Source organism: Stegodyphus dumicola, chromosome 12 (assembly GCF_044657685.1).
Source record: "Stegodyphus dumicola isolate Sdum_Otavi_A_Nest chromosome 12, ASM4465768v1".
Lineage (NCBI taxonomy): Eukaryota > Metazoa > Arthropoda > Arachnida > Araneae > Eresidae > Stegodyphus > Stegodyphus dumicola.
In genome coordinates this window covers 99,148,508-99,176,203 of record NC_140779.1, presented here as the reverse complement: position 1 = coordinate 99,176,203, position 27,696 = coordinate 99,148,508, and the positions used below count along the sequence as shown (strand labels likewise).

At 33.7% G+C, this 27,696-nt stretch overlaps 1 protein-coding gene and 1 long non-coding RNA gene across 4 annotated transcripts in view; one reads left to right on the top strand and one right to left on the bottom strand.

Moving 5' to 3' along the window:
* The window catches only part of LOC118188222 (homeobox protein extradenticle-like), a 485,355-nt gene that overhangs the window by 392,785 nt on the left and 64,874 nt on the right, over positions 1 to 27,696 (bottom strand). The window lies entirely within an intron of this gene.
* Positions 8,801 to 14,169, top strand: LOC146993716 (uncharacterized). The gene is made up of 2 exons (XR_015044347.1): positions 8,801 to 9,148; positions 13,084 to 14,169. It is a non-coding gene; the product is annotated as an uncharacterized LOC146993716 (long non-coding RNA).

Sequence of the window (27,696 nt, the reverse complement as noted above, 5' to 3'; positions counted from 1 at the left end):
AATAATCCGATAAAAGATTTTATCTTTCATGATCAACTTCAAAAACTGAAATAATTTTGCAATACAGATACAGGAAAAAATTAGCGTATTAACTCAAAGTTCTGTAAAAATAGTTTTATTGACATTTAATATTCGTTCAAAAAACACGCAACTCTTCTAATGCGATTTGAATGGTATTTGAATTACCAATATCAACTCATGGCAACTCTAAGGACAACATTTTTTGGAGCAAATTTAGGTTCCATATTTAGCATTTACTTATATTTATTCATGAAATAATCCTCCTCTCTCCTCCATGGTAGCTTTAATTTAAAAGATTCCTGTAAAAAAGTTTTAAAGAAAATTCAACTGTCACTTAAATATAATTTTTGTAAAACTATATCACGAAAATGAACCAAAAATTAAAAGTTTTAATTACGTAGTTCATTTACTGAATTTCATTGCATAATTTTAATAACTATAAATGCGTTTTTAAAAAACAGCATTCTTAAATTTTTTCATTAAGTTTTTAAATTCTAAATTTTGCTTTAATTAAAAACTTTTAAAAATGAACTAAAAGCCCTTCCTCCTATTTTAATTACTTCTTTATTATGGATTCAAGTGATACGAAAAAGGCCTTTAGAAAATTTTAAAATTGTTCCCTTTATAACCTCCAGAGATTACTTAAATCAAAAAGCACGAAGCAGGTATAGTACGCATTATTTCCTCCCACCCCCGCTTGGCAAAACGAATGTAACTGAAGACATGGTCCCTCGCGGACCTTGAAGAGTGGTGGCGTCGGCTACAGGACATTTTCCACACAGCCATTGCCGCTTACCAACGAAGTTAAGAACCGCAGAGGAAGAAGATATATGGCGTGTCAGAAAGGTCCGAGTACGTAATTAAATAGAGATGGATCTAAAGTGTTTTCTGCCTTATCTGCTGAAGACATAAAGCGCTCTCTTGTTTATTTAAGGAGGTCCTCGCTTAATATTCCCCACCGCGGCCTACCCTTTGTTTGGTCTGCGTTTTTCGGAAGGGTTAGGATATCCCGGCGTTTATCTGATGGCAATTGGACATTTCCACGACCATAACTGTAAATCAAAGACAGATTCCCGATGCAATTTTTTCCTCCTAATACCTGTTTTTATTTCTTTTGAGTCCTCGAACTGATAAGGTAGCAGGCTGTTGCCGCAAGGTGAGAAGAGCAGTTTCCAGGCAACTTCTGCGACACTTCTCATGTGGATTAAAAAAAGAGAGAGAGACCAGTGCTGCTAATTTGCAAATTTAGGATTCGGTTTCCCTATCTCAGTTTAGACATGCACACTACAGTGTTGTAAATATTTTTTTTAATTATGATAATTAATAATAAAACTTAAAGACACTAATCTATATTATATCACATTCTGGCGAGTCTTTCTAAATATTCACTGATGCTTCTGCATTATACACGATAAATATAGTAACAGTGTTCACATCGTTCAATATTCATCGTTATAGTGGACATTGGATGCGAATAAAATAATATTGTTTGAAATAAATTTTATTTTAATGGCAGCGCATCATCTTCTTCAGCTGAAACTAAATGAAAAACAAGTACTACAAACAGATGTACTTAACCTTATCTTCATCTTATTTCATTTAGTTGCAGCTGACCAGTCTCAATCACTACAAGCTCTTATGTTGACATAAAAATTACGCCAAATACTCTTACTTTGTTAGCACTTGGAATGCCATTATTTCCCATGTAACGACACTGTTCTAATCCATAGTAAAATGACATCATTAACAACTGACTGTTACAAAATTCGATTGTTAGGGTCTCCACCACTTAAAGGGTTACACGAATGGTCCAGCCAAAAAACGTTTTTAAGCAGACAGCTATCACAAGTTTTGCTTAAAATAGCTTCTCTGTCACATATAACCCAGGGAAAAAATTTAAACACCGGAGTACTCGAACTCTGGGTCCAACCTCAGTCGGAACCAATACGAATATGGAATTTTAAAACAGTCCGAAATAAATTTGTGATATAAGAAGACTTATCAATACGTAAACGAAATTAAGGATATGAATGCAATATAAGATGTATAAACGCAGAACGAGCTGGCGAGGGATGTAGATTAAGAGTTGAGACACGGTGAATTATCACAGCCTGAGTTCTTGAATGGCATGCACATGAGGCATTTACAAATAATTGTTTTACCACATAATGTACAACAATATAGATAACTACAAACACTTTTGATACAGAAGGGATATACTAGCATACTGTAATATACAAAATACAGAAACTATTTCAACTGCGAGTGATTCGAACATTCTTGTTTAATATGACTATTGACTGTCTGGCATTGTCTGGCGAGCAGTAATCATTATTATAAATTAGGAAGAGGGCATGGCTATTTTTATGAAGGTTGCGTGTAGATGGTAGACTGCGAGTGGCTAAGGGACACTTAGTTCTGCATTAATTTTGCTGTTCCAAATAAACCACGGATTGTCGGAGATTTGTCTTAAGATACAATTTTGGACTCTTTAATAGATACTTACTTTGGTATAGCAAGAATATGCCTACGCACGGCTAGCATAACAATGAATAGGACGCAATATAATTTTGTAAATGAGTAATTTATTATCAGTACTACGGTGGAGTGGGTTATGGTTAAGAATAATAATAATTATTATTATTAGTGGAGAGAACGCTGTTCCGGGCGATTTAGGATAACTGCCTCTTTAAGATACGGTAGATAATGAAGTTCCAAAAGGTGATGAAGACAGCATGCTTAGGGGGCTGCAGTATTGGCAACCAAAACAAACAGTGAGCCTTCCCGTGGCGACAAATTCTCTGAAAATTTCATCATTTCTGAGAATTATTTATTATAAGTCAGTTTTAGTATTAAACGTCAGCTCTTTGGGGGTGACAACCTTCATTAAAAAAAAAAAAAAAAAAAAGATAAAGTTCATTAGAATAATGCACGATCTTCTTATAGATTCACTTTACATTCATCTCAAGTATTTTGGACATAGTATACAAAATCTTAATAACATTTAAAGCATTTTTTAAGCCCGATACTATACATGTTTGAGAAGTTATAAAATGAATTCCCGGAATATCTCAAAATACCTCGTTAAGCACTTTATAAAACCTAGACATATATAAAAGGGAAAAAAAAGAACTTTATAGGGTAAGTTGAGTACTGTACCTTCACAGTACAAAAAAAATTATAAGAAAAATTAACTTTTCACTAGAATAAGAAAGCAGAAAATATTAACACTCTTGAATAGGAAATTAAAGCGCTAATCAAGTTTCTTTTAGTTATTCTTAAATGTCACTTCTTTTAAAATGCATGACGATTGTACGAAAAACTACCTTTGATTTAACAAATTTTCACACCAAACAGACATCAAAATATATTTCATTTATTTCCTGATATTTGCTTCCTGATAATTGCCGCAAAAAGAAATATACAATGGTGGCCAAAATTGTGGACACTTTTGGAAATTTTTATGTTTTTGAACTTTGTATGCTTATAGAAAATGTTACATTTCGCAAAATGCAAACTTGTATATATAACCTGACCTCAATCCTATCGAAAATTTGTGGCACCGTTTGAAACCTCTTGTCCGAATGAGGCGCCCATCAAATAAAAGGTAACTAATTGAGGCTATAATTGTTTCCTGGCATCATGTAATAACGAAAGAAGAGCTTAAAACTCTTGTCAGCTCAACGAAACGTCGATGTGAAGCTGTAATCAGAAATAAAGGGTACCCTACTAAGTACTGATAACTCACTGCAATCATCACTATCTAATGTATATCGATAACTATTATCGTTTAACTTTTTTTGTATTGCAAATAATTGAATTTTGTGTTTTGTATTGAATTCAGTAATAAATTCTCTTTAAAATGATATATACAAGTTTGCATTTTCTGGAACGTAACGTTTTTTGTAAGCATACAAAGTTCAAAAACAGAAAAATTTCCAAAAGTGTCCACAATTTTGGCCACCACTGTATGTCATATTCATTTCATGACCTAGTTTTTAATTTTTACTTCTTTAGCTGACTTTTGTAGCATTATTTGTACTTTTGTAGTAATGATTACGAAGATTATTATTAACGCGAATACGAATTAGGTTCAAACCGATTATATATTTCTTATTACTTTGAACCCGTTTTCAATCTGTTTACCGGTTGTTTGATTGAAGTAATAACCCTTCACCGTTTTTATAAATCAAAACTCGTTAGATAAATTTTTAAGCTCGTTTCTAAAAAATATAATTTGAATTATATTGATGAATTAAAAGAGTCACACCGTGAAATCATAGAAATGATAGATATTTCCTACACAATACAATATTTCAAATTTCATGAAGTTTCCTCCAGAAAATAAAGTAAAACGACCCCCTCCCCCCAGAACTCATGTTTAGTTTTTATGAAATGTCTTTTAACCGAGCCTACAGTTTTTATTATTGATAACTTATTGTAAATTATAGACATAGTGGTGTAGATTATTTGAATAATAAATGGTATACATATAGGAAATGGAATAGTATACTGTATATACAGTAATAGGCATAGCTTCGGTGCTTGAATCATTATACTGGTAACTCACAACTTTTTAGCTAGCAGTAATAAATACTTTTATTTTAAACTTTAATGGTATATATGTGTTTATGAAACAATTTAAACATGTTGTGGAGTCATTAGGTTTTTATGAAGCAAGAGACATGAAAAATGAGCAATGCCCTGGCCGGGACTCCAACCTGGACCTCTCGATTACGCCTCGAGTGTGCTACTGTTACACCACGAAGGCATGCTGAAAGGCGGGAGAAAATACCTTATATCGTCTAAAACGTCAAAAATCCGTTTGCACATTTCTGAAATTGCGCCCGGAAGGGAAAAGTCATTTGTGACTCTGACTGCCGTACCGAAGAGGCCGGGTTCGAATCCCAGAGAAGGCATGGATATAGTGTGTCCCTTCGTAGGAGGGCAAAGGTGGCCCACCTAATAGGTGCCTCCATATAGAGATCACCGTTTCTGGAGTTAATATAGGCCAACGCCTATAAATGGCTACAGCCCGCCACTTAAAACATCACTGGAATGAAAAAAAAACGACTGTTATTCAATAGCACTTATTCACAGCAATGGACGCCCAATAAATAAAAAAGCCAAACTTACTGAGCTAAATGTTAGGGTATTCCGAGCTTCTGCAAATAAGTTTAGCTTTTTTCCTATGATTAAGGGCATGTTATATTCTATATAGTCGATCCACTAGTCGAGTAATCCAGTTATTTCTTAAATTTGGTAAGTAATCACAAATTACGTTTATAGAACAACTTTATCTTATGTACCACAAAGTACGAGACAGATACTGGTTTCCTGCCAGCTTAGAATCATTGCCGTCTAATACGCGGAGCTTCTATCCTAACATATTTTTATCTAGGTAAGTTGATAGGGCGAAGTGACGTTGACGTTCGTTCTTAAATCTACACAACGACCTGTTTGCCGACATTTAACCGTGACGTATCAAACAAATAGCCTCATTTGCATTGATTCCGGGCCCATTGTTATTCCGAAGGATTCGGCATTTTTAGTTTCTTCATTTCGTTTTCTTTTTCAGCCATCGCCTCAGGCTTTCCATCGCTTTGATTGAAATAATGGCTTCGCACAGGAGTGTCGGCTATGATCGAGATAAATAGGAAAAGCACATTAAAAGTCGTGCCTTTTTATCTTTTAACGGTCGGCTTTTGAAAGCATTCGCCTCGACGATTGTCCAAAACGATGTGACATCAAATGGACTCTTTCGATAAACCTGTGACCTAGCGTGCTTTACGGCCTCAGTTTTTGGCAGCTTGGCATAGAACACCCATGTTGAATCTCGATCTGTGCGCACTCATGAATATATATTTAAAGGCCTGACGTATAAAAGGAGGAAGTATGTATCCATAACCTTCAACTTTTCAAGGCAAATTTCGGCAGAACAATTACAGGAATGTGTAATCGCAGAAGGAATGTAAATTACAGGAACAATTCCTCCTCCAGCTGATAAGCCCAGAATGTTTTTCGCAACTGCTGTGCCAAAAACACATAGGAAGCGCAATCATCCCCATATGCGAAAGCTATGAATATATTAGAAACTTAGAATACGCTGTCTTTAAGCTACGCATAACACATGCGCATGAGAATAACATCAGAAATAAAAATTATGATATGGACACCCATATGACTCCCTTACACACCCTATTAAATTACACACATTTTTGGTGCATTTAATTTAAATTTCCTCGACCCGCGAATTAATCTAACTTACTCAACATATCCCTCAAGATCAATCAAAAACTGCAAATTTTGAAATTAAATATCCCGGCCAGTTTGTCGTATGGGAGTCAAACTTTCTGTATTTTAATTTTTTCATAACGAGTATAAAACTTTCCCAAATATAAGTATAGGAACTGACAGACAGCATAGATTTCGTTATGGTTCAAAATTAATTTTTTGATAATTTTTTATCATTATATTTTTTAAATTTGACATTCCTATAACATGAATATTTTCGTCGTTTTAAAACCATTCTGTAACTGGAAGCACATAACTACGACCGGCGACTGCAAAAATAAGGCCCGCGTAAAGACTTCTTAGCCGCGTAAGAAGGCTAGAAAAATTAATGTAATTCTATAAAAATATTTAACATCTTCAGTTTGATACATCATGAAATAAATCAATTTTTATCTAAATAAATCAGATTAAAATATAAATAAAAAATAATATTATTAAGCGTTGCATTTATCGCTTTTAAATAGCTTATTAATTAATAATACAGATTAAACATAAAAGAATACACAAACGCTAAAACATTTCACGCGGCAAATTATTCACAAAAATGACGACGGTAACATCGCGGGAGAATTGTGAATAACTCCATGGTTTTTATGGCATCTTTTAATTTTGAAAAATATCGTTGATTTAATGTGTGAACCTTAGATTTCAGATAACCCCAGAAACAGAATCCATCGGAGTGAGGTCGGGGGATCACGGTGACCACGAAACTGAAAAGTTACGGGAGATGGCTCTATCTTGAGAAGTACCGTAATCGTGCAAGATCTACTATTTTAAATTTTCACAAACCCGAGCTCATACCTTCAAATAACAATATCTAAAATTTAATTTCGATTGGGTGAGCGGATAGGCCGTTAGGAGTTCTTAAATATCGGAGAAGTTTTTGTATGACCACCTTGTATGTAATTAAAATACATTGGCGGGCCGCATAAAATTGTTTTGGGAAGCCGCATGCTGCATGCGGGCAGGCAGTTTGAAACACTGGATTATTTAATTCGAGAATTTTTATTCGATTTCCTTTACTGTCAAGCATAAAATAATAAATAAATAAAATCAGTTATTTTTAATGAAAATAATCCCATTTTATTTCTTTTATTTAATACTGTTGGAATTTAATTATTAACTAGACTAATAAAATAGGCTCAAATCGTTAAAAGTTACACCTTACTCTTAAAATGTTGATAAGTGCAATATTATAAACCGTTAATTAATTTATTGACAAATAATTTTTTTGTAATAAATATAATAGCATGATTTAAATAATAGAGTTTATAATGGCTAGTAACAAAACAATAAGAGAGAGATTAAAACATTATATAAATCAAAAATCATTTTAGCGATTAACAAATCGAAATAATAGGTTCGAGAACATGCTTGAAACTTCTAAAGTAGCTAAAGCAGAATTACAGGTATAAAATTCTAAAGCTCACACTCAATGACACATTTTCATTCGCAAGAGCATTTTTCTTACAGAAACAAGTGAAAAATAACATAGCCAATTTTTTTGTCTAATGTTTAAAGGGAGAAAAAAAAAATCTTTTACGAATGTTGAAATTTTTAATGATTAAAAATTAACTACGGAATTATTAATTAAAACACAAATAATTAACTACTCATTATTTTTAAAGACTACGGAAAATTATGTCTTTGCAGGAAATAGCTTGTAAACAGGGCCGGTACAACCGGGTGCTGTCGCACCGGGCGACAAAATTTTTAGGATTTAAAAAATAAAATGCAGACATTTTTTTAGAATCTACAGGAATTACTGGACAACAGCGTTTAGGGACGGGAAAAGTTTTAGAATTTAGAAACGTGCTAGACACACAGAGTTTGCAGGGGGGGGGGGAATACTTCTCGTCGGCACTGAGTAAAATAAATCCACCTAAATATGTAATATGTTTAGAAGCATTTGTAATTTATATAAGTATCTTTAATTTGTACTTTAAACTCATTCAAACTATTTTGCTTAGTACAAAGTTTGAAAATATGTCTGAAGGAGATTGAAAATGAAAAACCATTGCGTGGAAAAAAAAGCTTTCATTTTCAGTGCATATCAGTTCCATTAAATTTTACCGGTTCCAATTTCAACTAAGCTAATAAATATAATTTATAAAATTTTAAATGAAAAATTTAGACTGAGCAGTTTGAAAAAATAAATCATTTGATTCAAGTAAACTTTTAAATATTCTATCACATAAAACGGCAAAACTATTTTTTCATATAAAAAAATAAAAAATTAATAAGTACACTGAGAAATAGATTTGATTCGTAATCAAAACATCGCTACATCGAAAAAACGCTACATAAATAAAATTATTGGCATCACATGATTTTATTACAGTAAAAAGCGGCGAAAAAAATGAATTCTCCTTTAATCCAACAGATGGCGCTACATACAGAAGATCGTTGCATCGCTTCCTCCAAGTCAAGTACTCGCGAAGAAGAGAGAATATAAAAAGTTACTTCGTCCGTATTTGACGTCGGTAAATTTTTAGATGGAGCGATGGATAGCTGACAAGAGACGGACACGGGATGAGACAAGAATAAACCCGCGCAGACAATTCCGGCCTCATTTTCGAGAAAAGAAAGCACACAAGAGACTACATTGAGGGGGACTGAGGGAGTAAAAAAGTGACATTGGCGACTTGTCAAGATACCTTACTGAATGCAGTCATCTATCCCCTTTTTAAAATGAGATACTCAAGGCAGAGATCCAAGTCTTTTCCTACGGAGAGCGGGGTATGAGAAAAGGATCAAGACACCATTCAAGTGAATACCGACGTTTCAATTTTGCATACACTGATTTGACGAATTTATTGAACGTAAACATAAGGTGAGTTAGGGCTGAATAATTTTCTAGATATATTAAATACTTGCCTTCCCCTACGGCAAAAAAGTTCTTGGAAACGTCAGTTTCTCAAGAATAAATTTTTAAATAATTAAAAGTTAAAAAATTGTGCACCAATTTGCTTATATAAAAAAGAGTCACTTGATGCGCTAAATGAATTGCGGAAGCTTTCAGGGCTTTTAATTTTTAGCCTTTAACTAAAGAAAATGCTTTAAAACAATAAACGAAACTTAAATTAGACAAATTCCATTCTCTCACCCTCTAAATCATTTTAAGAATTATTTTTCTTATTGCATTTTATTGATCTTATTAAATTTTACATAATTTGAGTTGTCTTCATTAGACAGTTATAGATTTTTATATATAGACTCAAGCGATGTTTAATCAGTTAATAATTGTATTTAATTCTGTTTACTTCAATAAATAGTACATTACTAAGTTTCTCCCCAAAAACACTACGTACATTAATTATTAATTTTATTCTCATCGCATTTAGATAAACAAAAGCTTTCTTTCCGTACTCGAGATTTTCTCAGTATAAAAGTGTTAGAAAATTTAAAAGTGAAATTAGTCGAAGAACATTAAATTTAGAATATCCAATTAAATGTTAATATATTTTACACTAGAACTGAATTACATATAGTTCAGTAACCTGAATCATGCATTATAAAGTCAGTTTGGAGTTCCCTTGAATTATTGTGAATAGTGAATCTCTCGGTTTGTTTAGATTTCAAGGTTGGCAGTTATGCAAATGAATAAAATTCTGGGGAATCAGATTTAAAATGCGAAATGAATAGTAATTTTTATCCCATAAGATAAAGAAAAGCCGTAGTATAAAATTTTATACGAAAGCAAATTTGTACAGGCAGAAAATTTTTATTTTAAAACTAATAATTACAGCAAAAACAGCGGTTCTTTCACCAGCAAATTTTTATTACTAAAAACAAACAGCATAGACTAATTTGAAGATCTGCTTTCAGCAACATAATTATAACGATATTAACTCAGCTTCAAATAAGAGTATTAAAAATTAGAGAAGTTTCGCTCCAGAAATCAGTTTCGTTTCCTAAATTCGTGGTTACAGTAACGGCTCGCTGAAAAACGGGACATAAAGAAAGAGGGGTGAAAGGAGAATCTTGATTGACAAGTGAATTCCTAATCCGATCAGCAGATGGGTGGGGGAACAAATGCGATTAGAGTAGATTAGAGGTTCCTATAATTCCTAATCCGTAGGCAAAAACTGAGGAAGTTGCGGAAGGGAAACTTTCTCTTTGTCAATTTACTCACACATATTCGAAAAAAATAAAAGTTTAAGGAGAAAAATCTAATTTCCAGAACGATGTTGGATTAAAATAGCATAGACACATCTAAAAAATGTGAAAATTTTCGTTGATTTACGATAATTGTAACTCATTGTTTAAGTGCACATTTTACTGTCCAATACATTTTCAAATGCTACGGCTTCAAAAGCCAAAAAGTTAATTCGTGGAAACTTTCTTCAAGTATTTCTCATTAAATATTTAAATTTCGTAAATAATCGAAGTATGAGATTTTGATTAAAATCACGATGAACAAAACAATCAAATTATAATCTAAATGAGTAAATTATAAGTCGTTGTAATAAGAATTATTACAATAATTTCCTTATGTACATAAAATTTACTAAGACTTTTAATCATTATAGTACGCCCAATGGAATTACAGGGATGAAAAAAAATAATGCAGCGACGAAGAAAGATATTTATTGAGCTTAATGTATCACAAACTCAAGCCGCGAAGACGGGAAAGTGGTTAGTGACTGTGATTGCCGTACCGAAGGTCCAGGGTTCGAATCCTATAGAAGGGTATGGATGTAAACTGTCTGTCCCTTGTTCCCCTTGCCTCCACAATAAAGTGGCCTCCGAATCCGGCCTTAGTAGTGGCCAACACCTCTAACAGTTAGTGCCCGCCATTTGAAATAAAATAATAATAAAATGCCAAATCAAAACCTGAGAATTATACCACCACAAATTAATAACTAATGAATTTAATTATCTTGAGAAGAGGTTGAAATAAATATCTTTACGATAGTTAAACGGTTTTGCTAAAGATAATATTAATAACTTTATTAAGCACGTGAATTTAATTCTGTGAAACAACTTCAGGTCATCTCGAAGAACTGTTATTATTGGTAAAGAAACTGACATATTATTTATAATTACACACTAACCACAACTTAGATATTTTAAGCTTACAATTATTTCAAAGCCGAGTGGTTAAAGCCGCTGAACACTGTTAGTTCGGTCCGAGATTCTAATCTCGAAGAACGGATTGGCTGCACGGATGTTTTCCCTCTGCATAACGTGGATACGAGACAGTTCTTAAAAAGTTTTCAGCGGGGCATCCCTCCCTTTCCGTGTAGTGCCTGATGGCCCAGCGCGTAATAAATAAATCATTATTTTAAAGGTAATTAAGTGGCCAACTGGTAAGATCGCTGAACACTGGTAGTTCGACCGGGATTCAAATCCCGACGAATATATTGCCTTATGTGAGTTTTCTCACGTGTAATGCGAATACAAAAAAGTTTCCCTTAACACAACCTCCACGAAAACACCCCTTCCCTTAGACTGATTACCCTCGTGTACATTGCCGTAACAAAAATAAATAACTATTCTAAGTTTAAATAGACGCAATAACTGCAGCATACTAATTTAGCATTAATGTACTGTACCACTATATACAAATAAGTAAGCAAAATAAAATATTTCTAAGCATTAAATAAAAATGACCGATGAAATATGAAGGAATAATTAGCATAATATTAACCACGAACGTTCATGAGTTAAAACTGTAGCAATTCAGACTGGCAAACTAATTTGTCTAACATAAGAGTGCATTTTTGAACATACGGTTAATTTGCAAAAAAAAGCAATCACACTAATTTGAAATTTAAGTCAAGGTAGAATTTAGTGATGTCTCTCAAAATACGCAGTTTCCCTTGAAATCAACACCCATTAAACAGATCTGCCTTAATTTAAAAGTGGGTTTAATTTGCATAATCGCCTAAGTACAGCTGCAGATGGGATACTAATGTCAGATGCTGTTTGTTCTAAATACACTCGCCATGGTCAGTACGATGGTTACCGCAAACGGATCCACGCTGTTAGATCCGGCTTCGAAAATGCAGCATGAAGGCACTTGAAACTTGTCAAACTGAAACTTGACTCGAGCAGTAGCCCTTAACTGTTGGATTTTATCGCTGACGTGTTTCTTAATCAAAATTGGAATGGGGAACACTTCGATACAGATACAACAGAGGTTCCCAACGGGGTTGGTGTGGACCCCTACACTCGATACAATTTTAAAGGATATCAGGGCTGATCAAGGGATCGGTCGACTGAGCGTCGACAGCCGAATATGTATCGACAGTCGATCGGCATAATCAAGATCTCACAGATTACAAAGCAAAAATTATTAATAAAATTGATAATTTATTTATATAACACTTTGCTGATATGTAGAAAGAAAGAAGGATCACATAAAATATGGATCAAATAAAATAAATATAAAAGGAAAATACATTAAGATTTTTCTAAATGTTTTAAATATCAATAATTTTTTAATGCATAATTTTTTATGCAATAAGTACTGTATAATTAGGAATTAAACTCAGCAGTTTTATATCAAATATTTGAAAAAAAAATACATCAACACCTTATGCGCAGTCATTTCATAAATTAAAATCGAACTTTTGTGCAATTAGAATTCGTGATTTTGTTTCTGAAAACTTGCTAATATTTGTAAAATTAAAAATAATCAAATATAAAACTTAATAAACCTTTTTTTTTAATTTTTGTTCCTATTCTTAAATTAATTGTTATCTTTAAGTTTATTTATATGCAATTATTTGTGTTATGATTATGTTGTATAATATATTATAGGAAGGAAAAGAATGAGGTCAATGAAGAAAACCATTTCTTTGTCGATGCGAGAAAAAGATGGGGAATCCCTCATATACAGCATTCATCGACTTTTCAATACGTCACTCAAAATTTCCACCTTGAAATTGAAAAGAAAGCTAAGAGATAATAATAAATCTCAACACTCAATAAATAAATCAATAATCATCACTCTCTCTATGTTTATTTATAAAACATGGCACCAAACGCAATAACAAACGCAAGCACCACCATCTCTCACTAACGACACTAAATGTCAAACGCCCTCTTAACCATCAGCTCTTACTACTGCTTTTATTGACTGACACATAAAATGGCATCAGGCTGCAAGAAATACAATCTAGAATCTCAGCTGAAGATGAACATTTACGCGGCAAGTTCCTTGTGGGTGAGGAAGGGTGTGCGGGTGAGTGTATGTGAGAGTAAAAAACCCTTGTAATCTCCAGCTGTCGACAGGCAGATCAACGAACGATAACTGAACGATCGGACGCATTTTGTTAAGCATTTATGAAAGTATACATCTGCCACAGGGGTTAAGCAATGCAAATTGAAACTTAAAAACTTTAATAGCGAATTAATAGCAATCTAATACATCAATACTTCAAGTTAATGTAATTAAAATGGAGACTTTAAAAGGTATTTTCTATCTCCTTTCCGTATGCCTTCGTAGTCTAATTGGAAGCAAACTCGACGCGTATTCGAAAGGTCCAGTATTCGAGTCTCATTTAAAAAAAAAAAAAAATTTAAATTTTTAGCTGTGTTTACTGAGTTAGCCCCCTTTTTTTTAACTAATTTTATCTTCCGAAAATCGAGGGGGGGGAGAGAAATTATGCGAGTCATTTAATTTACAAGATCGCGGTTACAGTAAGAATAAAGCATTCCAATAAGAGCATATAGCATAGCTGCCAACCTTGAAGTCTGTAGAAATGTGAGACTTTTGTGAGAAAACGTGAGGTGCACGCCGCGCAGCGACACCTCTAAAGTAGCTCAGGTAAATGAACTATTTGTAACTCAATTCAGATGTGCAATATATTAGCATTTAATTGGATATTCTAAATTTTATGTTTCTTTGGCTAGTTTCACTCTGTAATTGTCTTACACTTTTATACCAACAAAATCCCAAAAGAGAAAGGAAAACTTTAACTTGCGGAAGTACTTTTAAATACGATATAAATAAAATTAATAATTAATGTGCTTGGTATTTGTGCTGAAAAACTTAGTAATGTACTGTTTATTGAAATAAATAAACTTAAAACAAATATTAAATGAGCTGCTTAAATTTTCATGTAAAATTCTACAACTGTCGATTAAGAAAATTCAGATCATATGAAATTTGATAAGAAAAATATAATAAAATAAAGATCAGTAAAGTGTAATAAGAAAAATAAAAGTCAGATGCAATAAAATTTGACAAGAAAAAACATTCTGAAAATAATCAGAGGTACGGGAATGAAATTCGCGTTTTAATAATCCAATAAATTCCGCTTATTGCTGGGAAACATTTCGCTTAATGAAGGATGATCTACCGGGAGACCGGAAGATGAGATGAACAATCGAAAATCTCCCAGTAAACTAGAGGGTTGGTAGTTATATTAACATTACAATACCTGATGGTAAATCAGCCAAACAGCGGCTCACTTTCCTTGTAAAGCCCCAGGGGTACCTCACATGAATGAGTCTTGACAGCAGTTCCCAAAGGAGCATTGGAAGAACGAAAGAAAAAGGGGTAATCAAAAGACCCAGATTTCCAAAGATGGAACACATTACTAATTAACTGGAACGCAAATAATAGAAGTAAGGTGAAATCACATGTTTGGAAATTTTCTTATGTGTGAGAATACGTACTGGTACCTTAACGAATGAAGAATCTGCACAAAACACGTTTCAAATAAAAAAATGCAAAGCAAAATAAAATGGATGAAATGTTAATACAAAAATGCAAATGCATATTAAATATACTGAATAAAAATAAATATAACCCAGGGACATTTTGCTAATAAACCAGTCCTCAAATTTTATTTAATACTGTTGAACAATGATATATAAATTCAAAGAAACGCAAGAAAAAGTATACAAGAATTTAAAAAAAAAAAACTATGTACACAAAAATATTACACATACGAGAAAAAACCGTGAAATATACACAATATGTACGAGAAAGTGTGCAGAGAAAAAGGTCATGTCGGAAAATTGTTGTTGAAAAGACAGGTTGCAAAAAGCCGGAGGTGTTTGTCTTCGTTAAATATCGTATGGCAAAGCGATTATAAGCGTTTAAATGCCCGCAGATTTGTGCTTTTTTCTGTAGAAATTGTATTATTTTTGTTCAGAAAATCTTCCACAGTGTCAATCTGCTGATCTTCATGCAGCTGTTGATTACGCATAAACTAGTGCGCATTTGTAATTATATGTAAGTATTTATTTTGAATTTTTTATAGTGTCTTTACGTCTGCTCAGTGCATCGAATTTTTATGAGAAGAGCCCTCCAACGCTCAAGCCCGCAGGGCAATCACATGGCCTGCAGGGTCACCCGCAGCCTTCGATCTCAACACCCGCACACATCTACCCGCCCATACTAAACTGTATACAAACTTAGAGGCCTGCCAGGGGGTTAGAGTTCAACTTGCCGATTAAGACCTTTTTTTATCTCTTAATGTTTAGGTCTTACAGATAAACAATCCTCGGCCATATCAGGTGGCCCCAGTGCGCGTGCGCCGCCGAGAGATGCGATTTATAGCACGCAGATTGATGCAGGCATTTATTAAGGCAAGGCGAAGACGTTCTTGAGTGGGGTTGCTTGAAAGGCGGTGTTTTTAGTGCCCTTCTGGATTGAAAAATGATGCAACCGCTCAGTAAGGCGTAATTGCTTTTCCTTTAGCAGGAGGACATATACAGAATGCGTGCTGTCAGTTATCCAGCTACCGTTTGTAGTGCTTAATTCAAACTTTCCTACTTTGTCGACAATTGTTTCTACGTCAGCATAATACCAGACTTTTATCAGTTCAACTCAAAAAAAAAGTCTATAAATATATGCCGTTTTTCAAAGAGAAATCGAAAACTGCATATTCTGCTGAACTTGAAGTGAATAGATTCTTGGCTATACAAGAGCATCATTAAATCATGCAGTTCTTTTATAGAAAAAATCAGGGCTTGACAGAATTCTTAGAGCCAGCTTATTGGTAGGAAAATAGGTATCAAGTGTCATTTAGCTCGATCTGTATTTGTACAAATTAATTCAGAAAAAGCTTGTCAAACATAAGCGTAAAAATTACTTCAGAGTACAGTGATTCCGTAACATAGGATTTTTATTAGACATTAGTTATAGCTGCTGAATTTAAGATAGCTCGAATTTAAAGCTGTTTTACTGAAATTTTGACAAATGTAAAATTTTTAGCAAAGTATTCTAAATAAGTAATTGCTGAAGAAAGAAATAATTTAGTCTACAGTAATCTTTGAGATTTTGCATTATCTAATTTTTTTCAAATGTTGATGAACTTGGAAGCCTACAACTTCTTCATCATATTGAGATTGAGGTTATTTCTTCAGCTGTTCAAGACTCACTTCAATATATTCTAAAAGTTGGTGTGATTTCCATAGAATTATCATCATATACACGAAGTCTGAATAATTGTCTAGAATGCGTGTAGAAACGTCTAGAATGTTTTCTTCACCGATCCACGGAAGCCTTAGAAAATAAGGTGTTTTCCCCACGCTACCTTTAAAAAAAAATCTATCTTAAATTAATATTTAAAGTAGGTCAATATGTTATAGATGGTTTATGTAATGAAAATTAAAGAAAAGTATTTTAATTTTTATTAAAAAAATTATTGTAATTAACTCATTAATAGCATTAACTTCTGCTGCTCGAGTCGTCAAATCTTGCATTATATTTTATGACTAGGTTGACCTTACAATAATTTTTAATTTTAATTTTTTTTACCAGAAACCGAGAAGTCTATTTATATTGATGTTATCTGCAGAAGATGTATGCGGCTGGCATTTCATATTCTGTATTTTGTTTTTGCTGTCATGTAAGTTGAGAAAGATTTTTCACTTAAACACGTTGTTCCTAATGGCATTAAAATATTTATAACTGTGTGAAGAACTTCTGGGTTTTCTACATGAATGCATGACCAACATTTTAGGAGTTGCTCTTGCTGAAATTTAGATTTTTAACGTTGAATCTGTTGATACGCATAAACTAGTGAGCTTCTGATTTATGGTAGCGCTCGAAGGAATGTTTAATACAGTCATGCTTAGTTTTCTGTTCTGGGAAATAGTTTCTTATTTTAACATTCCACTGAAAAAGGCGCCCCATTATATAGTCTTTACCCCTGCAGTTTAAATGTAATTCATTTTCCAATAGAAAACCGTTTAATTTTGCAAACCATAGCACATCATTCTCTTTGAAGTATATCGAATTTAATTTTGGCTTGCAGAACCCCAGGGTTTGATTCGTGGAATCCCTAAGTTCCGCGGAATACAGCTTGAATACTACTGATTAAAATAATCACTTGGTCTGCTTAAGAAATAAGAATTTAACGGATTTTTAGTTTCGAAATAAAGGGAATTTTTCTGAACTCAAAAAAGGACAAGGACAGCAAAGCTTATTAAAGGATTCTCATTTCAAGAAGCAGACGGTTGGCAACCCCCTAATGCCGCACTAAAAGGAAGAAGAAAAAATATCTCGTCGTATACTTCATTATCCATCCATCAATCAGATATCGAACGAGCACAAGCGTGTCTTGGAAGCTGTTGCTGAAGTCTTTAATCAAAGGAAAAATCACTAATAAGCTTCCGTGCATCACTATCAAATGAAATATAATAAAAACAAACACTGCGGTATATAAAGTGAAAGCTACTACATTTTAATCCTCCAAAACAACTTTTCTTTCTTCTTCATAGATTTGCTCTTCGATAGGGTTTCTTCTAATACATCGTAATTAAGCGGCAACGGAGATGCCACCTTTTTTTTTTTTTTGGCGCCTATACCTAAAGCCCACCGCATTTACATGCAGTGTTACGACTTCGGAAATGAAGAACGGGCAAAAATTACGACTGACTCGAGTTGAAGACGCCACCAGCGATTCGGATCCCAAGCTGTCAATCAAGTTTTTCCACCTGCTAAAATGGCGAACTGGAAAACTTTCTACTTTTTTTTTTTTTTTTTCCTCTAAGCTGTATTATTATTATTTATTTTCCTTACGTCTGTGGGGGAGACCAAACGTTTCTTGTAGCCGTTCAACCCCCCTACTTTTTTTTTTTTTTTTTTTTCTTTCTTTCTTTCCCTTGGGTCAATTCGTGCAATAGATTCGGCAGCTGAATGAGCAAGTAAGAAACAGCCCCCCAACTGTGGCCTCGATTTGAACTCGAAAGGCCGTTCTTCGTAGAGGTGTACAAAGCTCCTGTAGTGTTTGCGATCTTGTAAGGAATCTGTATGTGTTAATAAGGAGACATAAAATATCACCATAAAAAGTTACTCATTATTTCTTGGTGGTGAGATTATAAAAAGGCAATAAAACGATATAGAAATTATTACAGTGAACAACAGACTGAGCAATTTCTTTTCAACATTTGGTATTTATTATATTCATATAAAGGTCCTCTCTGACTTGGCTAACTGGAATTAACTAACGTATGCAGCAGCTTTGCGTTTAATGATACCAGTAGAAAGTGAATAGCAACGCAGACTCGGTTATCAGGATTAATCCTCTTCCATAATAAAGACTATTTATGTTTAATTTTTATACATATATACTTTATGTTATGTTTTCTTACGTGCTTAAAGCCTTTAATACTTCAAAGTAGGTACTTTGTTTTCAGTTGACAGCTAAAATTCCTTGGGTTAGTGCTGATCGTACCCGTTCCCAAAACAGATCTGTTCCCATTTGAGCCTTAGAGGGGAGGATTCAGTAATTTCATTCCCCGATTGAGAAATATTCCATCGTTTCATTTGTAACAGAGTGTGTGCTTTTGCACGTAGTTCTGAGAATAACAGAACGTAAACTCGGGTCTTTCACTTGCATAATACTTTTTTTGGTCGTGGTTTGTCTTGTTGGGTATGATTAATATGAAAACAATATTGCATATATATTTTGGTTTTAGTTTTATTTTGTATTATGTTAGCGGATGTTTATTTTGTATTATATTTAATATCATTGTACACGTATATTCGTCACGGAGCTGAATCTCAGAGTATTACCATTCGGTAAAGTATAAGATTTTAAATTTTTCATATTTAATTAATATGTTGCTGATTTACAAGCAGCTGAGCATTTTGAAAAAAACATCACAGGCGCATCTTAATAATGAAATATTTTAATAATATATATAATAACATATTTATAATTATTGTATAATATAAGTGATATAAATCAAATTAAATGTAACTTAAAATACATCCAAATGAAAATTTTATGAACATTTGTAGCTTTTACTTGTAATTAAAGATATTTTCAATGCTGTATGTTACACAAGTCGCAGAGACTAGTTTGATGCAATTTTCTCTTTAATTTTCGCGACATTCAAAATTTTCAATGATTAATTTTTTTTTAAGATCGTAAACTGCCTTCTCCCTCCCACAAAACATTTTAAGCTCTACATAATATGTGACGCTTAATACATTTTATAAAAAAATAAATAAATAAAATAAAATAATTATATTATGGGCTCAAACGAGCTTTTTTTTTTTTTTTTTTTTTTTTTTTCATTTACGCGTTTCGAGATAAGTTAGACTGGAATGGTCATGGTCTGGAAAACACTGACATTAGTCATGGGCAGGCCACATAGAGTGAATTTTTTTAGTATCCTACTGATGTAAAATCCTGACACAGGCAGTTAAATCTCCTAACAATTTTATATTTGTTAAAATCGCAAGGGTAGCCAGACCACAAAGTTGAAGCAATTTATTGGCTTAACAGTTTGCCGTTCATATACAGCAGATATTCATAGATCAAGGAATTACAGACTGATTCCCAATCAAAAATAATCTTCATGCAGTAGGAAAATAGGTTTTGCCCTATACAGTTGAGTTATAATTGCAAGTAAAGTGATTATTTTCAATATACGAACAAGCGACTTCTTTATTAATTGTTAATTATGTAGCCTAAACCAACATAGAAGCCTAGATACCAATACTACATCGAAAAAAATTACGTGGCCAAATCAGAGAGTGTGCAAAATCAGCAAAAGTAAATCGGAAGCGAGCTATGAGGAACGAGCAAGTGTCGTGTGGCCATAATTTCGTCCATTAGAGAACAAAACAATTACATAAAAATGTTACTTGCCTCCGTCTCGTAAAAAAGACAGAGAGACAGCAGGAAACAGTACTGGGCAATCTGGCCACATTAAGAGGGGACGCTCTGTGAATATGTTAAGATGCATTCCAGAGCTGCGAAGCGCCTGGAAAATCATGGGGCCGATAACATTACTTCCATCATCACGTTCTCCGGAATTGGATTTTGAGTGATGATAATGATCGGAGCTTTTTTCAATCGCTTACTGCTAAACCAGGGATAATGACGGGAGAGAAAATTTTTCGGAATTCGATCACGTTTTGGTGGGGTCTTCACTGATGGCAATTAGAAAGTTTTTGTTACTCAATTTTGTTCCGAAAGGCTACTTAAGCGAAGTTGAAAAGTTTCGTACGCGCTGCTGGCGTATTTACATAGACTAAAATATATTTAGTTCTGAATATAATTTAGTATATTAGACTAAATGTTTGAGACTTTCGTTGGTGACTATAGAAGTGTTAGGATTTTCACAAAATATTACTGTAAATTTAGTACATATAGCAAAAAAGTATATTCATAGCAAAGCTTAACGATCACATTAAAAGGTATATGAACGAATTAGATAGATAAAAGGTTATAGAGTATTTCTCTCGCCTTCTTCGCATGCCTTCGTGGTGTAGTAGTCAGCACACTCGGCGCGGACTCGAGAGGTCCGCGGTTCGAGTCCCGGCTAGGGAATTGCTCACTTTTCATGTCTCCTGCTTCAAAATAACGTAATGACTCTACATTAGGGTCCGAACTAAAAAAGGTGGTGGATGATGGTTCTTCACCACCAGGATTTGGCGACTGGGTCCCCTAACCCCAGTCGCCCTTTACCAGAGGGAGTATATAAGGTACTTCTCCTTCTTAGCATGCCTTCGTGGTGTAGTGGTCATAATCGGCGCGTATTCGAGAGATCCGTGGTTCAAGTCCCGGCGAGGGCATTGCTCATTTTTCATGTCTCCTGCTTCGAAATAACCTAATGTCCCTACAAGGTTTTTCATTGATTGTTCTTACGTCAAGTTCGTGAAGCGTAATAGCATAATACATTAACTTTGAAGAGAAGAAAAGGAGCAAGAGACCATCATCAAAATTTATCCATAAAAGAAAAGCGACAAATTATTCCATGCCTTCCTTGCTCAGAACAATAAGGGGTCATGCTTAGCTTTGTCAAATGAGAGAATCAAAAAACTGTGCACTCAAAGAGACAATTCGGTTTTAAATTACGACAAGTTAATTTCTATTTATCTTGATTTAGTTAATTTTTAATTCACATACATGTATCAGTACACCAATCGGCAACGAAATTATCAAAGTAATACCAACCATAAGACAGCAGCATTCAGTATATAGAAAAGCAGAATCAGGTAAATACGATAATTCATAGACAAACACATAAAAAAGTTTTTACCTTAGAACTTCCTAAGATCTCAGAATATACAGATGGAAGACGGAGGAATGCAAATGATCAACTCACCTAAGAAGAAAAAAGAAAATATTAACAAAATATTAATAATATAAAAAAATGCATACATGAATTATATAAGTGACACTCCTATACAACTAACCAATATTAAAGAAAACTGATACTCTTTATCAGCATCGCTTTCAGTTACACCCATTATTCGTGGATGGGATGCGTTCGTGAAAGTCCTCCACGAACGCATCCCTACTTTTCCGCAGATAGCCCTTAAGTCCTTGCCATAGTTAAATAAACAAAACTTTTTTTTATTGAAGCAGGTGAATTCTGTGTAGCCATGTCTTACAAACTAATACATAAGAAAGTTTTACATGAAGTTTTTCTTCGTGTCATACTATTCCTAGTACTAATGGCTCCTTGATTTGTTGATTGAAAATAAATTTTTAACAATAAACATCTATTTTAAATTTCTTGAACTCCTGACCACTTCAAAATATTACCTACCTGACACTAAAGAAGTGACTTTTTTAAAACTGTGCGATATTGTTTCCATCGAAATTTAATTATTGTTTAGTATCCTAAAATTAGTAGTGGATCTTAACCAATTGATTAGAAGAAATTAAAATGAGACAGGGGTTATCTGCAGACTTTTAATGAACTTTAAAAAAGGCAAAAAAAATTTTACGAAGCTGTACTAATAACTAACACATATATTTCCAACATGGCTAATATATTTTACATATTATTGCTTAATTAATAATTAATATTGCTAAAAGATAAAATTAATCAGCTTGAATACGAAATGGCCGATTCAAGCCTAAAATTTGTAGAGACATTAGGTTAATTGGAAAAGCCGGAGAGATGAAAAATTTGCACCCGCCTTCGGCGGGAATCAAACCACGGACCTCTGGAATACCGGCCCAGTGTGCAGAACCGCTACACCACAAAGGCACGCTAGGAAAGCGTGAGAAATACCTTATAAATTTTAATAGCCATTTCGCAATTTGACGATAATAATTAAAATAAAATTGTTTTAACCGAAAAACAGCGGAATCTCGTGAGGTTTATTTCATTTGTTTACCCAGTTATTTTATGTTTTGAGTCTTTACTGTCACTTCTCTCTTTCCGTTTCCCCGTTAGAACGCGAATTCGCTCACATGTATTCAAGTGAGAGCGTGTTCTGCCTCTTGAAGGCCACGTTCCTAAGTTTGCTATGAGTTCCTGCCTTCGGCATTGCATTACTTTTTTCCGATACTTAAATTCACGACGAAGTCCGAACGTATTTCGCGATTAAATTGGTCTATACTCTGGCTATTATATATTTAAATTTAGTTTTATATTTGAATTTCAGTCGCTTTGCGTTTATCAAGGGTTTGGTCACAGTTAAAGACGTGAAACCTTATAATCTATAACTCTTTAAATCTCAAAGGATTGATAGATAAATATTTATACCTTTATGATTTGACTTTTATGATCGATTTTATAATTTTATCATTTACGGTGATTTATATCTTTATGATTGATAAAAAAATTGACTATGAATATGGTTTACAATCCACCAAACTATCAGTGTAAATATACATTACAATTCAATTTATGCCAAGTTCGACATTTGCTGATCAAGTTACAAAATTAAGAGTTTTTTTATACACTAAACATTCAAAACTAATATTTATTCTGCATAAAACCCTTAAATTCTGCAGATGCGGTAATGCAATGTAATTTAGATATTACAACGTACACATTTATGGCCGTGACCCGTCAAAAAGCACATGCCATACAGCCCCGACTAAACAGCCCAAGTAGTGCAAAAATAGCTCCGAAAAAATGGCTTTCAAGAGTAAATACTTATCTTTTGATAATATACGAGAACATTTACAGCTTTTACACAATTATAGATTGTCATGTATTTTAAGACAACATAATTAGTATTACAGGTAAGCTATAATGGTCCACGCCAGCCATTATAATAACTGTGGAAGCCGTTTTATCAATGGTTGCATTAGCATTTAAATGACGGTAAAGTTTCGAAGGATTTCGCTTAAAAAGTTGGGAAATAGGAACTTCCGACGATTTCAGCTAGCACTGAAAAAGGAGCTTAATTAATTAATATTCTGTACATGTATATTTATTAAAATACGTTTTTAATAAATATTCAGAATTTTGATTCGGACTGATCTTGGGCCATTTCTTCGGGGCTTTTTTGACGAGCTTTCGCTTAAAAAGTTGGGAAATAGGAACTTCCGACGATTTCAGCTAGCACTGAAAAAGGAGCTTAATTAATTAATATTCTGTACATGTATATTTATTAAAATACGTTTTTAATGAATATTCAGAATTTTGATTCGGACTGATCTTGGGCCATTTCTTCGGGGCTTTTTTGACGAGCATATTTAGCCTTGGGTTATTTTGACTATCCCGTGTAAAAGCTGTAAATATTCTCGTGTATTGTTGAGCTATAATTCTTTACTCTTGAAATCCATTTTGTTTCTCAAGTCCCCCACGAGTCTTGGGAAGTTTTGTCGGGGCTCTTATGGCCTAGCTTATTTTGATGAGGTACCATTTATAGCAATTAGAGAAAAAAAAAAAAAATTATTTGTTCAACAAAATGTTCTAATTTATTTTAATTTAAAATTCTTATTGATCATGGAGTAATTGTTAGATCAAATTATTCTTCGACGAGTAACAGCATACAATAAAAGAATCTAAAAGAATTTCAGTACGCGGTAAAAGAATCTGCAAAAATTGCATGCGAAAAATTTTGTAAAAGGAAGCAAACAACACAGAAGATTCTAAAATTTTACAAGAGCAAGTAATGTATTTATAGATTTCCTCTTCCTGTAATTCCGAGCTTCCATCCCAAAATTTCGTTAAATTTTGCCTTTTAGATAGAGACAGATAGATGAAAACGAATTTGGAACATTCCTATTCGCAGATCTTAAGGACCAAGATTGTATTATTTACCATCTCTCTTCCCCCACCAACGCTACCAGACCATGGTGCATTTAGACGTTCTTCAAGAAATGAGACTCAGCTTTCTTTCTTGGTGGTGTGGTAGTGTTCTTTCTTTCTGTACCTTTTCCAGGCCTTATTTTTATCTTTTTTGCGGCCAGTAGCAATGCTCGGACGGGAGATTTAATCCGAAATTTCGCTTTAGACGAAAAGTGCCGAAGCGTGTGTGCATCTTTCTCCCCCCCCGCACTTTCTTCCCCCCCAACTGGAATAGAATGCGATTAGGAGAACCACGCTGATGAATCCCAGATGAAAAAGGAGAAGGAAAAGAAGATGGAGAGCACGGGATTGTTAGAGGGAACCCGAAGAGAGCGAGAGAAGATATAAGTTTTGCCGGGGCTTTTCTGTTTTTAAAGTAGGTAGTCGGTGGGGGGTTTTTCGGCCTTGGTTACCGGGGATCACGTGACTCCTGTTATTAAATTACTGACGTTCAACTGGGAGAAATAAAGGAAGTGGCGGGCGAAAAAATGGAAAACAAAAGAGGAAGGATAAATAAAGACCGGGGAGAGAATATAACGAAGAGAATCGGAAATGCTTCCGCGTGCCGGTTATTTCGCCGAAAATTTTCCTTCTTCTTCACAATTTTTTTTTTTTTTTTTTTTTTTTTTCCAGTTTTATTTTATTTTAAACGAAGCAGTCTGGAATTACACTCCCGCCGTAACATTCTCGAGGTGGAGGAAGAAGCTAAGAAACATTTTTGGCTGTCTAAAATGAATTATAAGCGCATTTATTTATTACTGCTTCCGCCCCGTTCAATTCCCTTTGATTCAGTTTAATATATAATTTTAGATTTGCGAATCAAAACTGACATAGAGTAATACGATTTCGGTATGGTTACTTCTCAGACAAAAGAGTGGAATGGATTAAATGAAGGATGTAGTTACTTCATTTTGCTTTCTCGTAGGAAGCTAATGGACGAAAGCACGAGTGCTCTTTCTTTTCCTCTCACATACGTATGTGGTGGGATTTCAATTTATTTTACTTCGCAATTCCAAATTCCATAGTTAAAAGACTAATCCCAAACATTGAAACAATAGAAAATCCGCGAGGTTAAACAGCTGACATTAGATATCCATTTCTCTTTTCTATGCAGTTGTTTATTTTACGAGTGTGAATTACTCAAAGCGGGTTACGGTAACATAAAACATGAAACAGAACCCCAAGTATAAGGAAATGTAAAGTTATAATAAAAAAATAATATAAAAAAAAGATTACAGATAAAATTTAATAAAAGATAAAATAAAGGCAAAATTAAAATTAGTTAAGATAATTTAATAAAGATAAAATTTAAATTAATAAATTAATTCAGATAAATTTAATAAAGATAAAATTTAAAACTCCCGTAAATACGAAAAAGATTAATTTGAGGTTTAATTCCTATCGTTTAAGGTAAAATTACAATTATAATGTACAAAAATCACTTTGGTGAAAAATAAATCCATCATATGCTTTCTCGTGGGAAAAGTTTTATATTAAGCTAATATAAAGGGTATAAGATATATCCTTCAGAAGTTATTTGGCGTGTTGCTAAAATAGAAAATCTAGAGTATAAACTAAGACATAGGTTACTCTTAAACACAGTGGAAAAATTGATTTAATCAAGATTCTTACTAACACATTCAAACACCACCATTCATAAATATGAATTTATATCAGCTAATGACGGAAGGGACATAGAGTTAAAATTTCAACGGCCTCAAGAAGAAATATTAATTTTAATAGGAGAAAGTTTTTAAGGTATTTTCCCCTCCTTTTCGCATGCCCTCGTGGTGTAATTGGAAGCACACTCGACGCGTGTTCAGGAAGTACAGGGTTCGAATCCCGGCTACGCCATTGCACATTTCTTACGTTCCAGAATCGATACAAAGTAATGAGTCTACAGTGGGGCCCGAACTAAAAGTTGGCGACATATAATTCGTCACAATTGTGTCCCGTCATCCCCAGTCGCACTTTAACAGGAGGAGTACACAAGGTATTTTCTCCCTCCTTTCCGCCTGCCTTCGTGGCGTAACTGAAAGCACTTTCGACGCGTATTCGGCAGGTCCAGCGTTCGAATATTGGCGAGGATATCGCACATTTTTCACATTTCAGCATCGACATAGCCTAATAACTAGTTAATAAACGTATTTCAGATGCCTATCAAAAATAAGCTACAGATCCTGGAAAGGATGAAAAATCGAAGTCAAGTGTAATTTCAGTTGACTACGAAAAGATTAAATCTGAAATCTTAAGCAAAATTCGAAAAAACATGCTAAAAAAATCCCGTTTATATTTGCAAGAGAAACAAACTCGAAACTTCAAAATAAAAAAAATAAAAATAAATAAATAAAAAAAAAACTTTTTAAATTATAGGATGATATTGAAGGGACGCAAATATACCAACTTGACTAACATATCACTATATTTCAACACAAAAAGAAAACATCTGAATCTGTGACACACGTAATTTTACAGACGCTTTAAATTAAACAAAGCGCGCATATAATTTGATAAATAAACAAAAAGCAGTAAGAACTATAAATTGCAATTAATCCTTTGAAACCACCATAAATGCCTCAGAATTTCGTTCAAGGTCTATTTTTGTGTGGAAGCCAAATCGCATAACACATAAAACATTTTTATGCAGAAAAACAGCTGTAAGTTATTTTATGAACAGACAGTTTCAGTGAAATGCCTTGCTTAAGACGAAACGATGTTATAAATTCTAGCTTAATTATTTAAAAGATTATTCCAGATGCTCAGCACATGTGGGCGAAGTATCAATTCATATAAAAAAAGAATATCGTTTCTTGTCTCTGGAAGCCCCATTTCTTAGATGGAAGAGGGCTGTATGGGCGGAAAAACGTTCCGCCCAATTGGGAGAACGTCGCGGATAAAACAAAAACATTCGGTTAC